This window comes from Mauremys reevesii, linkage group 11, assembly GCF_016161935.1.
Source record: "Mauremys reevesii isolate NIE-2019 linkage group 11, ASM1616193v1, whole genome shotgun sequence".
Classification (NCBI taxonomy): Eukaryota; Metazoa; Chordata; order Testudines; family Geoemydidae; genus Mauremys; species Mauremys reevesii.
Genome location: NC_052633.1, coordinates 2,759,045 through 2,773,848, shown reverse-complemented (window position 1 = coordinate 2,773,848; position 14,804 = coordinate 2,759,045). Strand labels below are relative to the sequence as shown.

Below are 14,804 nucleotides of genomic sequence, written 5' to 3'. Positions count from 1 at the left end.
ATAAACAAGAGTAAGTGAATTAATGAATGAATGTAGTAGTGGAAAATTAGCTAGATGAATATAAAACATTAAATCAAAAAACCAAATACAAGGCTATTACATTGTGTCATGCTTAAATAAAAGCTCAGTGGAAGCTAGATTGGGTCGAAATTTCAATTAATCCATCATTTTCAACAGCAGAAAACCAAGTTATTCTGTGTACCCTCTTCCCTTAACTTTGAATTATAACTGAACTGATTTAACTCACATGGTGTCCCCTGTTATTTTTCCCACTCTTACCAGATCCATTTTGTATTTATCATCCCAAAGCTGTATTTACTCTGGCTATGGGTACACATGTTCAACCATTTGCAAGAAGGTTGGCAAAGTTCAGGTAATGCCAAAAAAGTACTTGAATATTGTTTATCAGTCCTGGAAACATGTTCTTTTCCAAATCCATTCTCTGGAGAGTGGAGAGCAGGATAATTATTGATCACGTGGATTAATTCAGATACTTCTGCACTTGACCAAATCATTGAAGATAAGGGATAGATATGGGTATCTATATAGAAAAATATGTGTGAGCCGTGTAAAGTGACTGTAAAGGTAATTTTGACAAAATATAATGGACTGTTGATACACATCCTCAGTAGTCACATGAATATGAGAATCTATACACCTATACAAAATAGTCTTAAATCTTGAATTATGTGAACTACTCACACAGAAATCATTCACCTACTTGATTCCTCAAAGCATGGGAGCATTAATTTCACTTAGAGAAAAGGTTTGTTTTCCTCATCCCAAAATGCTACGGTGTGCGTTGCACTGCATTTCTAGTCGCTTTTTCACTTAGCTTTATATAGGACTAAATATTAAACACAAAAAACAAGTGCTTGAATCTTGTTTAGTATCAATCATGGAAACTGATGTTTTCTTCACCTCGGACAGTCATACATACGCAATTATTAAATTATCTGTAAATTCAGTAACATTTTGAATTAAAGAAAGCTGCAAAGAGAAACTTAAGTGAAACAGCTCCGAGGCACTGACTGGGTGTTTTGTCCATAAGCACCAGAAAAGGGAGAGAAGAATCAGTCATCCATGATGGCAGACATTTTGTATGTACTTCAATCCCACGGTATCCTGCTTTGAATTATTCTAAGGGAAAACTGCTACAGCAAACTCTTTTGCATCCCCAGACATTCTGCCTCAAAGATTAAAGAGCACTAAGAGGGACAAATGCCAAAAAAGTAAAAATCAAGGGACTGATTTCTCCAACGTGTTTCCTGCTTCCTCACAGGCATCACACAGGCTTTTTTTCCCCTGTCACAAGTGACCCTCTTTACTGTGTCTGCAGGCAAGAAACTTAATTTAGATACATGTTCGTAGAAATATTGAGCAAAAACAAAAAGCTTGCAGAAAGCACATAGTTGCCCGCAGGCAAACTTGAGGCTCTGGCAACCCAAATTAAGCAAGGAGATTACCATGGGACCACCACTGAGGTGCATTTGGATGCCAGAGATAAAGTGGAAGCACCAAAAAAATGCAATGGGATATGCCTAAGCCCTTTTAGTCTCTATATTATCAATGAGGCTGAGAACTGACACTTTCAAAGTGCAGCTCCAGTCACCGTATTCTTTGCTGCAGGAAGTGGAGGCAGGGAAGCCACAGCAACCAGTAGCAAGAAGGACCAGCTGCAACAGTTGCACCTGTGGCAATAGAAACTGCTCCTTCAAGAAGCAGGAGAGGAGCAGAACCCCTCTCTAACAGTCAAGGATAGACTGAGGAGCAGAAGCTAGGGGAAAGCACCTTTACCAAATTATGCTACAGAGCTAGAGACAAAGAGCATGAGCTGAAGGCAAACTCAACAGGTTGCCTACTATGAAACTGACCTTGAGCTCCCTACTCCTTTGGCTGCAGCTCAAGAAACCACTGCCTGTTCCTACGCCTCTCCTGGCAATCTGCCTCCGACAGAGAGGGAGGCAAGAGGCCATGGGGATCTTATGTATCCCACTTTACTTCCTCCTCCTCTCCAGCTAAAGAAGAGTTAGTCTCTCAGAGATCCTAGGAGTGTGGAGGAGGATGAACAGGCCTAGTCTATCGCTACTCTCCTGAAGACGGATCGAAAAATTTCTCGGAAGCAGTGTAGGGTACAGATATGACCTTAGCAACCATGAGAAATATCACAGTAATTGATAAGATTCCTTGCACACATCAGCTGTCAGCCATCCTTCCCTAACTGCTGCTCCCTGAGATTTTTCAGGAGAAGGGAGGAGCTACTGCTCCTTAAGCAGGATTTCAGGAACCCTCTGTTGTGCCAGCAGCTATTGCTTCACCTCTTGATGACTGAACCTTCTTGAGCAGGGAGTGAAGCATCCATTTGTGGAAAAGGATAATGAGAAAATCAGTCATAGGCTCTAAACATCCAAAAATAGTAGAAAACAGAGCTTGTCATTTACTCACCTTCCCTCTCACTTATATTATATTTCAGTGTCAGAAGCCTTTGTGGGGCAACACAATCAACCACATCATTTTCTGGGAGGCAAGAAAATGATGGAAAAAACCCAACCAGTAATAACATCAAAAGGTTGAAACCCCCATCTGATCAGACAGCAACCAGGTAAGAAAGACTGTTCCTATTCTTGTGAGGTTTATTTTTTGCTCTTACTGTGCAAGTTTTAGTAATGATTTGCTCTGGATTCAGAATCACTTATAAATTGTCAGGAAAGTAAATTGATATGGCAAGTCCCGCAATCTACCAAAATATAATTCCTCTACACTATAAGATTACTGTGATCTCTATTTCTGAAGATGGTGTAATTATATGCTGTGCTCTTTAGTCCCACCCAAGACAAGACTGCTACTTCTCATTTGAGATAAGTGTATCCTGACTTGACTCTTGGTCATCCAATATCAAGTCTTATGCATATATGTTTATAAAATTACAAAACAAAACAAAATAGTAAACTTTTAATCTCTGGTCATTACCAATTTGAAGAACTGCTTTTAAAATCAGTGTTAAAGTCAATATGTAATTTTAAAAAGACCTCAACATTCACTGTGCTACCTGAAAAGCAAAAGGAGGTTTTGTTTTTTGGTTTTTTTCCAAATGATCTAGTTGTGCATGCTACAAAGCCCCTGGGAACAGCACCATTAAAATAAATCAAGTTAAAAAACTAAATGGTATAAAAATGACTAATGGAGTGGTTAAACACAGACACCAGAGGCCGTAAAAGAAATCCTCTGATAAATGAGTGGGGTTTCTTAACTATGGAGAGAGGGGAAGATGTAGGACTATACTGGAGCTACTTCCATACTCTCAGGGCCACAGTAGCAAACAGTGTGTGCGCCATCTGTTCGCCGCAGAAACAGTGTTGGAACATGTGAATTGGCAGGTTTCAGTGACGACTCAGATGAGGCTCACAAAGTTGTACATAGGCCAAATTTAAAAAAAACAAATCAAAATCCCATAATGATGAAATAAGAAGCTTTCATTTAACAAACATCAGCAACTAAGCAAGAATAGTTAATAATTTAACCAAAGATGCCAGCAATATTGGCCTAACTTAACAGTAAATCAACAAATCATTTTTAAATTTCTGCTTGTATTATATTCCGTTTCTTGAGGTCAATAATTGTGCAGCTTGGGTAGTCTTCACACACAGGGAACAGAGTCAAAGACATAGCTTAATCTATGCTAGCCAACTACACTCAAGCTTGTTTAAGCTTTTTTACTTACTATGCATTATACTATAATATCCCAATTAGTTGAAAAATCATACTTTTTTTATTGATATACATATTAAAGTAAAACGTTCTCTCTTTAATGCAAAAGGTCTACATATTCAGAGAGCCCTCAACATAGCTGGAAGCAAGTCAAATGTTAGGGAAAAGGAGGTCACTTCCTGCGGTTTGAAAATTGTTTGCCATCCGCAAACACAGTACAACCAATACATCTACCAACATAATTAGTGCTGAAATTTTGTATTTGCGCCATAATGGACAGACTAAAACAGACAGAGCTACTTTAGCCAAGATAGCAGATACAATGTTTCAGTTGGGAAGCTCTCTTAACTTCATTAAAAACCTTGGTTTAGATTAAAACTGGCTGGATTTCCTTAACAATTACAATAGGGTACTTATGCGGCAGCATCATTCAGTTACTACTAAATTTAGACAAGCCATAAAATGTCTCAAAGTAAGATTTTCCAAGCCGCTAAATGACTTAGGAGCCTAAATTGCATTTTCCAACGTGACTTAGAAGGCTAAGTCTCATTGACTTTCAATCAGATATGGGCTTTCAAGTCAGTTTTGAAAATATTAACCAAGGTTTTTCTTTAATTTTCTTGAAAGGGTGGAAAGAGGATCTGTTTCTATATTTCTAATGCAGGGTTAATATTAGACCAGGCACAAGACAGGCAGGCTTTGTGCAAACTTCCCCACACAGTAGCTTCGCTTCTCAGTCTGCATTCCTCTGCTGGATTCACAAAAAGGGCAGTAATAGAGTGAAAGCCCCAAACCTGATGGCCCAGGACCCTCGAAACTGCTTTCTGCATTCCAGACAAAATAATTCAAAATGTTGAACTGAATTTCTCAAAACTCTGGCAATGTTTTTCATCCAGGGCTTCAGAACATACCTTTAAGTTCTGCACAGCAAAGTAGTCTTGATTTTTGGTCAAGTTCCACCAAAGCCAATAACAGGAGAGCACACTTGTTTATATTTCTGAATCCACAAGCAGAGGTCATCATGCAGAAAGCACATAAATCTCAGATGTTTCAGTCAGCTGGCAAACTACATCATGTAGACTATGTCTGCAGCTGTGTTAACTTTCAACAAGGAAAGGGAAGGTCTATTAGTACAAAAATACTCATGACTATTGGTATGACAGAGGCACAGAACTCAGTGTTTTTTGCAAGTACATTACTGGATCAACAAGGAAATAAGATATAATAAATACCATTTGTTCAGAATAGGATGTACATTTTGGCTTAGTACAACTTTTCAAATTGTACTCCACTATTCTCTACAAATGCTTATGTGTTTGGTTTTCCCCAATTAAGAAAAATTGAACAAAAGTATACAGACATTTCACCGCTGTTACCCTCAACTCTCTGCAATGTAGTGTATGAATTAACACCTGCTGTAGAACACAGAACACAGATTTATGACTGATGCTTTCCTGAGCTTGACCAAAGCAGCATAAAAAGCTAGATTTTCCATAGACTAAAGAACATCATGTTAAAATTAGCCAAACAGAAATCAGTGCAAAAAGTCAACTAAAATTTGTCTGCAGTTACTGATGATATATTTCTAAACAAGTACTTTTTCACATATTCAAACCAGATATAAGTTGGTAGACCCCCCCACTCTACCAATGTCATTCTGCTTATTTATATCAGTTCTGAATTTGACTTCAATTGCCACCCACTCTTCCTCTTAATTTATTGCTCCTTTTTTCCTACAAGCTAAGGATAAAGAAAAATGACTTTAAATTAGTTTTCTGTTTGTCATAAAAATATGGCTAAAGGTAGCATAAAATCCCTCTTTACCCTATAAAGGGTTAATTCCTCTTTTACCTGTAAAGGGTTAAGAAGCTCAGATAATCTGGGTGACACCTGACCAAAAGGACCAATAAGGGGAGAAGATACTTTCAAATCTGTGGGGGAAGGTTTTGGTCTGTGTCTCTCGGAGCCAGCCAAGAAACCAGGCAAGGAAATTCCATCTTCTTAAGTATATCTGAACTAAGCATCTAGTCTTGCAATAGCAGAAAAGAAATGCGTTAGATTACCTTTTATTTTGGCTTGTGAATTTTCCCTGTGCTAAGAGGGAGGTTTACCCCTGTTTTTTAACTTTAAGGTTTTGCCTAGAGGGGAAATCCTCTGTGTTCTTGAGTCTTTTGTTATTCTGTAAAGTACTTACCATCCTGATTTTACAGAGGTGATTTTTACCTTTTAATTAAAATTCTTCTTTTAAGAACCTGATTGATTTTTCATTGTTCTTAAGATCCAAGGGTTTCAGTCTGTGTTCACCTGTACCAATTGGTGAGGATATTATTCTCAAGCCTCCCCAGGAAAGGGGGTGTTGGGGCTTGGGGGGATATTTGGGGAAGGTAGGGCTCCAAGTGGCCCTCCCTAAATGTTTGTTTAAATCACTTGGTGGTGGCAGCGATACTAAAGCTAGAAAGGAATTTGTGCCTTGGGGAAGATTTTAATCTAAGCTGGTAAAAATAAGCTTAGGGGGTCTTTCATGCAGGTCCCCACATCTGTACCCCAGAGTTCAGAGTGGGGAAGGAACCCTGACACTGTTCTACTCTAGTATTTATTTTATGCCATCATCATATACAGGGTGAACCGTCACTGTAGTAATGTGATTAGAATGTTGACTGCCGCTGTCACCATAATACACTTGAATGCTAGTATCAGTGTATCATGTTGGTGCACTCACAATCCCAGCCTCAGCTGTACAAGGTCTCCCGCTTCTCAGATAGAATCCTGTGCAGCAGCATGGTAACTAACCTGTGTGTGTAATATTAACACACTGGTATATGCACATATTCAATACATTTTTGTAAGAAAAGCCTATTAAGGCAACCGAACAATTAGGCATTGTTCACAAAAAGTGAAACAACTGAATTGCAAACATTTCTCCAGTACCTAGGGAAAAGATCACAGGAAGTGACCCCCGACTCTCACAATAAAGCTTTATTAAATCTAGTTAGTAAATAACAGTGCTTTTCTGAACTGACTTGTTACAGGCAATGTCATCTTGCAACTGCCACACACGCTATGTTTAAGTCTTTGGTGCCTAAAACGCCAATTTTACTTCTAATTGCCTTCAGGTTGTATTTCTGACTTGGGCAAGCAAGGAAGGTCTGAAAAATCTATTATGGTTTTGACAGCAGAAGAGACAAACTGGGCTGTCATGGATGGCCTGCCAAGAAGCTCCTTTCAACTACGGATCTGCAGCCTAGCTTCCTGTACTTCTCTGTACAACTTGTTGATCTTGAGATTCATGGAACACACATCAAAAGAGGGGGTCAATGGTCAGAGTCAATTCAAGACAATTTAGTTTAGTAGTCATCCTGTCAGACTCACTAGTAAGGAAAAACTTGAGTAGCCACTTGTTTACATTGGTAAAAAAAGAAGGAAAGCAACTTGTCTTATTTCTTCCTTATGTGAGAAGTTATTTTTCTGCCTTCTGAGGTGAAAGCTACAGAAATCAAAACTAGTAACCCTCTTCACTCCATGAATATGTAAGACAAAGGCATGTCTTATATGCAGGGCTTTGGAGCAGAGCCCGGAGCTGGAGCGCGGAGCAACTCCGGAGCAACAGGTTTTTGCCTGGAGCTGGAGCAGAGCCAGACCACAGCTCCAAAGCCCTGCTTATATGCCTACTTTTAAGTCTTTAACTCTAAATTTGGACATTGTTTATCTGTTATTCTGAAAGATTAGTTTTAAATTATGTTCAGAACCTACACACACACACACACACAAGTGTCAATCGATGCTTTCACTTGGAAAGAAAATCCCTCTGATTGACTAAAAGATCATAGAATCATAGAATCTCAGGGTTGGAAGGGACCTCAGGAGGTCATCTAGTCCAACCCCCTGCTCAAAGCAGGACCAAACCCAACTAAATCATCCCAGCCAGGACTCTGTCAAGCCTGACCTTAAAAACCTCTAAGGAAGGAGATTCCACTACCTCCCTAGGTAACCCATTCCAGTTCTTCATCACCCTACTAGTGAAAAAGTTTTTCCTAATGTCCAACCTAAACCTCCCCCTCTGCAACTTGAGACCATTACTCCTTGTTCTGTCATCTTCTACCACTGAGAACAGTCTAGATCCATCCTCTTTGGAACCCCCTTTCAGGTAGTTGAAAGCAGCTATCAAATCCCCCCTCATTCTTCTCTTCTGCAGACTAAACAATCCCAGTTCCCTCAGCCTCTCCTCATAAGTCATGTGCTCCAGCCCCCTCATCATTTTTGTTGCCCTCCGCTGGACTCTCTCCAGTTTATCCACATCCTTCTTGTAGTGTGGGGCCCAAAACTGGACACAGTACTCCAAATGAGGCCTCACCAGTGCTGAGTATAGGGGAATGATCACATCCCTTAATCTGCTGGAAATGCCCCTACTTATACAACCCAAAATGCCATTAGCCTTCTTGGCAACAAGGGCACACTGTTGACTCATATTCAGCTTTTCGTCCACCGTAACCCCTAGGTCCTTTTCTGCAGAACTGCTGCCCAGCCATTCGGTCCCTAGTCTGTAGCAGTGAATGGGATTCTTCCATCCTAAGTGCAGGACTCTGCACTTGTCCTTGTTGAACCTCATCATATTTCTTTTGGCCCAGTCCTCTAATTTGTCTAGGTCCCTCTGTATCCTATCCCTACCCTCCAGCGTATCAACCACTCCTCCCAGTTTAGTGTCATCTGCAAACTTGCTGAGACTGCAGTCCACACCATCCTCCAGATCGTTAATGAAGGTATTGAATAAAACCGGCCCCAGCACCGACCCTTGGGGCACTCCGCTTGATACCGGCTGCCAAGATTCCAGATAATAAAAAAGAATCCAAGTGACAAAGAAGTTGGCTCTCTGCTGAGATGCACTGCAAATGACTTAATACATAGTACAATGGCTTATGGCACAGAAGCCTAAAATAAATGAACTGTGGTTCATTTCCTGACCAAATCCATTTGTTGTTCATCCCCTGAGATAGGGCTCCTTTTTTCTGTTGTTGTTGAATTTTCTGTCACCTACAAGTGAAACTGATGCCTGGCAAAAACTGAAGGGCACTATGAAAAATCCACAGATACCTGCTGATATAATCTGGATGTGAAGAAAGCTGTGTCTCTTTACTGCCAGTCAAGACAGACTGGCATCATCTAACTCTCAACACAGTGAAGGCTAGGTGTTGTATTCAAGGGTAGACGCTTACTACTGTCCTCTGTCAATTCTTAGACAGTTACAGGAACTAACAGCAAACAAAGCAGCTGAGTTAACAAGGGCACAAAAAATCCTCTACCAAAAAAGCATATTTAGTCCCTGAGTGCTTTATACCTTCCACATGCTTTACAAACATGAAACCTCACATAGCTCTATGATGCAAGTAATCCTATTTTACCGATGGCAAACCTGAATCCAAATACTAGGTAAGATTGGATCACTGGAGTTTGACGCTCCCAATTTCAAGCTGCCCATCTCTGAAAGCCCATGTAGTCAACCTGTGAACACAACGTAAATGCTATTATGCTACAAACTGGGTCCAGATCAGCCTCTGATGTAATGCTCTGCTATTTGTCAGAGGGAATAGATACTGAGGGAGGGAAAGTGGTGGTATTGCTGTTACCACCTTCCCCCATACTTTGGATCTCATTGCCTAAAAACACGGAGTATAAATTTTAAGTTTGCATGTTTTCTGCAAACAGCATAATCCCCTTTGTTCACTCGTGTTAAGATACTAGGTGAAGTATGAATCCCACCACATTCGAAGGGTCCACACAAAACACTTACATAATTATATAATGACCTCTAAGAGCCTTATGAAACAGTTTAGGACTACTATTCCATCCTTAGCTCACCATATTTTGCCTAGTACTGCAGCACATATGGTATGTAAGAATAGACAACATTCTGAGATCATTCCAGTAGCTAAGGACAACAGGGTGACATAAGGATAACAGTGGAAGCTTTAATTCTGCATTTCACTGCTTTTGGCAGGCTAAATTATACTTGTTATTTTAACCTAATTTTTTTTTATTCACTCACACAGCAGTCTATTTTACTTTAAAACATGAACTAGAAGATTTTAAACATGCTCGCAATGAAGTTAGCTAAGATCAATTCAGGTAGCCAAGAAACAAATATTCTTTACTGTATTTCAAATTAATATGATAACAAAATATAGGGCCATGCCCAACCCCTAAAGACTTAGAAAGAGTTTATTTCAGTTACATTCCAATGTTAAATATAAAACTCCAGGACAGCCAATGAAGTTTAAACAATGGACAGGTTTAATTCTAATCAATGTTTCAGCACGGCTGAAATAGGTATATACAATTTTTCCATTCTTTGAAATGTTTGAAGACTTGGAACTCAGTCTTTCTTATCATGACATATTTTCAGAATTGTCTTAATCATGTTTATTTAGCAGGCGCCCATCCGCATTTTCCAATGGTGCAATTCTTTAAACAGTGAAAATGGGAGTAAGGGGAGGTTTTTTAAAGTGGTGAGATACTGAAGTTGAAAGAAAAAGGTTTGGCATGTTTTGTTTGAAAAGCAGGCCTCTGATTTCTCTCTTCTAATGGCCAGAGGCAAAAAGAAAAATGGATTTGACCATTTCTGCAGAAACCCATAGGACCATTACATGCTAAGCTTCAGGGGAAAAAACAGAACACAAGCTTATTCTGTGAATTCAACCTCTGCAGAACAGCCGAATTAACTGTTTTGTTATGCTCTACACTAAATTTGCCATGTACGCTCACGTAAGAAATTAACATGCTACATTCCTCTCAACTATTTTTAAGGATAAACAGTCATTTTCTTTTGGTGGGTTTAGGAAGAGAAGAATATATTGGATTTTGGGCTAAAAGAGAGGAAGGAAAAGCAATCTGTGTGTAAGCAAACAACAACAACAACTTACTTTGTCAATGTGCTACCCTACCCTAATGGATTATGTGGGCGGAGTTCTCTCACAGGGGTTGGGTTGTTCTGGAATACAAATCTAAACACGGTCATGCATCCCCAAGTGGGGTGCTTTTTAAACAGGCTTTGAAAGGCAAGCAAAGAGAAAATACTAATAGAGAAACTGGCTGATCTGTAACATCTGAAGTAGCAACGATGCATGAGGACTACTGAAAGCCAGGTGTCATGAAGAGCAGATGGGCTGAGATACAGCATAAACCACAAGGCATAACCATATGCTAATTTACTATTAATTACAGGAGCTTTTCAGGACTGCTACAGTACTACGCACTAGGGAAGTCTGTACCAATTAAACACATTCACAAAGGAATATTTTAGAGTAATTAACAATTTATATTAATAACTTCATATTTCTTTTTATTCATAATTATAATAATGGGACCTGGTAAACACTAGGCTTAGACTACAGTTATATGCGCTAATTTGACCTTTTTCCTACAGGATTTCAATATGGTTGGAAAACCATAAATGGTTGAAAAATACATGTTGAGGTTCTCCAGCACACACACAGAGCCCAACTCTTATTGCACTGAAAGGATAGTGGAAGTTCACTAACAAAGATGTTCCCAATTACAGTATCTCACCTATATGAGCTTCAGAAATCTAATTAGAGGCTCCATTGACACTGGAAGGTTTTGATTACAGGACTTTATCAGACTTGTATTAAAGGAAACCAACCTATGTTAGGCAAGTAAAGTCATGTTTCTTATCACTTCTCTCCTACATAATTCAGTAGGTGGTGAGTAAGCTGCAAATCAGGAGATGAAAATACAAGCCTGTTACACTACTACCACAGCTACATAATACAAGCAAGCAGTTTCAGCTGAAGAACAACCAAATTTATCCTTTCAGAGAACCAACCTTGTTTGAAACTAGCAATACCCTCACAATATTTTAACTTTGATATACTTGAATCAAATAAAGCTAAGAACAATCACTTAATTTTTCAAAGCAGCCTCAACCTGATCACATGCACATATACTTTCTACACATTTATTTTTCAAGCAGCAACACCTGACCACACAGGTTTGAAAGTTTCTTCCCATTGAGGGTGTGTTCGCAAACATTAGGTCATGTGTGCGTCCATAAAAGGAAGCCACCATCTGAAAATATCCTTAATCTGTTGTGGCACTTTGAGTTTAAGTCATTGCTAGTGATCAGCTGTGCTCCAAAAAAAATTAAATTTTCATCTACAATAGTTTCCCTTTATATCTCATCCTTAAAGAGACAGAGGAATGAAAGTAGGATAGAATGAACTGCTAAGGAATTTCCTTTCCCCGTAACACACAAATCCCATTAGTTGTTAACTAAGTATTTGTCGGTTTGAATAACCATAACAGCAAAGCCCATTTCATAGATCATCTGGAAGGAGCCAAGCGCTCGAGGCTTTGCCCCTGAGATCTCATTACGAGAACCAAGGGCCCCAGCTGACATGAATTATTTACTGCAATCCTGCGCTCATGATTATGCACATGCATTATACACTGAAGATGCATCTGTGCCCCAGTTTAAACAGCCATGTGGAATCAAAGCCCAGCAATTGAGTAAAAATAAATTTCATACCACACCAAGGGTAATGTTAGTTAGCTAAATGCGCTAGAAATCACCAAAAGGAGGATAAACAGTGGGTTTGTACTGATATCAGCCTTTATTTCTGCTCTACTACACACATAAATCCTTCCAATAAAACTGAGAAAAGACAAGGTGAAAGCAAAGTTAATAAAATAACCATTTCAAGTGTATTAATAGTCTCCTCATTTGTAAAAATTCACTGACAATAATGCAATTTTATCCAATTCAGAGGCTGTCACATTCATAATCACATGTACACAAATCATCAAATAAATGAAAAAATAAAATATTACATGGGCATGTGTCTCAACAATTACGCTGTCACCCAGACAAAATGTCCCCATGCATTATCATGCTCATCGGTTTCAGCCTCATCTTCTTCCTATTGTATGACTAAAAAAGGAAATTTAGATGTAAAAATAAACTGAATGTACAGTGACCCACTGACAAACCCTTCATTTTAAAAAGTCAACTTCTGATGTTAAGTTATGGGAAATGCTGAAACCTTCATTTGAGTATTTAATGTCTCCTTAATCAGCATGCGTCCACAGAGGCACTACATTGAGGAATCCCACAGTAAAAATCTCATCCTCAGACCCACCTCTGGAATTGCTAAGTAAAAGCTCAGTTTTTTTTCATTTTAGTATTAAAGCCATGTCACCATATGACAACATCTATACAAAATCTCTATTATACAGTAAGAGCCAGGAGAGAGAGAGAGAGCTCACTATATTCCTGCTGAATGCTGTTTCAGCATACTAAGTACATACATTCTGTAAACAAATTCTGAATCATGGTTGCCATGTGAGTAAATAAAGAGAATAATTCCTGACATTTTATAAGGCCTGTACAAGGACACTCCAACACATTGTTTGGATATCAATTCACAACAATTTTCAAAATGCACCAAGTATGTTATTTCTATGTCCAAGTTCAGACCCATCACTTCCAGCATTAATAATAATAAGAGTGATAACCACCTATTGGTTTTACTGATAAATGAGGACAAACAGACCTTCTATTCACAGGGCTTCCAGGAGGTCATCTTGTTTCTAGGCCAATAATATTTTAGCCTCAGAGTAATCTTTGTCCTACTCTGCCCATGGCTCATCACTTCTGGGGAAGAAAGAAAATATTTAAGCTTGTGGTCTTATCAAGCCCCCTTTCTTCTCCTTCCCTCAACTTTACTCTTTGTGGGATGACAGTTCAGCGTCATATAACAAGCAAAACAAAGTTTGAGACAAGTCATTTATCTGAAATTCAGATGAAATATAAAAAGCAGCTTTATAGCCTTCCTCACACTTCAGTGTTGCCTCATTCTTACGCACTATGTTTAGGACCAAGAGGATCGTTTTGACTCCATGCCTTACCAAATAAATGCACTATGAAAAGAAACGTTATCCTTATCTGAACCAGGTGGACCAAAAGCAGCATGTGTGTTTGTGGCATCAGTTTTAATCTGGAACTTCTCTTCCTCTACAAATTAGTTGGAAATATTTACCACCACACTACCCCAGGGACCAATTAAGTAGACAAGGGATAGAGATCCAAGCTATAGGGATGGGTAACTTTTCCTTTCCTTGCTAAATGGAATAAACTACAGTAGACATCTCAGGTGGAATTTTCAAGAGCAAGTTAAGCATCCAACTCCTCTGGAGTTCCAAAAGGAGCTGAGTAACTCCCTTAAGCACTTCTGAAAAGCCCATCCCTAGGCTATAAATAGAAGAAACAGCTACTTTAAAAGTTAGTTCCTGTCAGAATTAGGCACAGTAGTGTAAGACAGGCATATGAAAGCAGTCTTTAGCTCCCACACCTGTGCTATTTTTATGTCTAGGTTACATAGTTCTCACAGTTATGTGAGTACCTTATACACGAAATAGGGAGTATATGCATTTGTACAGTAAATAAAGATGGCACGTCTGGGCAGCAAACACCAACATTTTAATGTTTTAGTAGAAATACAATACACAGTAAATGTACACAAAGTAGTATGCCACTAGGTTCTACCACAAAATACATTTCCAAGAGTTTTTAGTGGATTTGAAACTGTGGTCACTGATAACCCACTGTTCCCGAAAACAGACTTCTCCCAAAAAGCTGGCTTCCTCCAGATGCTAATCCTCACCATTAATTCCCTCACACAGGATTCACTCCTCTGAGGTTCCTATGAATCCTCTACTCAATGCACACTGCATATTTTAGGAGATCCTTCCCCACGAGACTCTGGAACCAGTCCTTTTGTCCTATTACAGAGAATCAGGTTTAGCCTCTTGCAACCCCTTTCCTCCGAAGAGGAATAGCAAAAAAGGGAATAGCCTTCACTTATTTAGATAGTAGCTATCACCTCATACATCTTTCCCTACTACTTCTATTTGAAAGACCTCAGAATAGACAGACAAGAAGATTTGCAGAGTATATCACCACCAACAGCTTTTGCATCTCTCCTGATTAAGCTACAATTATAAGAAGGCTGGTTTTAGTCTACTTTTAGTCAGTCTGAAGAATGCCAATCTAAAGCTTCAAGTTCATTTATGAACAGCATTAACTC

At 39.1% G+C, this 14,804-nt stretch overlaps 1 protein-coding gene and 1 long non-coding RNA gene across 12 annotated transcripts in view; one reads left to right on the top strand and one right to left on the bottom strand.

Annotated features, from left to right (window-relative positions):
- Positions 1 to 7,106, top strand: part of LOC120374427 — a 43,154-nt gene extending 36,048 nt beyond the window's left edge. For both annotated transcript variants that reach the window (XR_005586086.1, XR_005586087.1), the window contains exons 3-4: positions 2,474 to 2,602; positions 6,822 to 7,106. This is a non-coding gene — a long non-coding RNA (uncharacterized LOC120374427). The remainder of the gene's footprint in view (positions 1 to 2,473; positions 2,603 to 6,821) is intronic.
- AGAP1 (ArfGAP with GTPase domain, ankyrin repeat and PH domain 1) overlaps positions 1 to 14,804 on the bottom strand; it is a 634,072-nt gene that overhangs the window by 543,939 nt on the left and 75,329 nt on the right. The gene's annotated exons all lie outside the window — the stretch shown is intronic.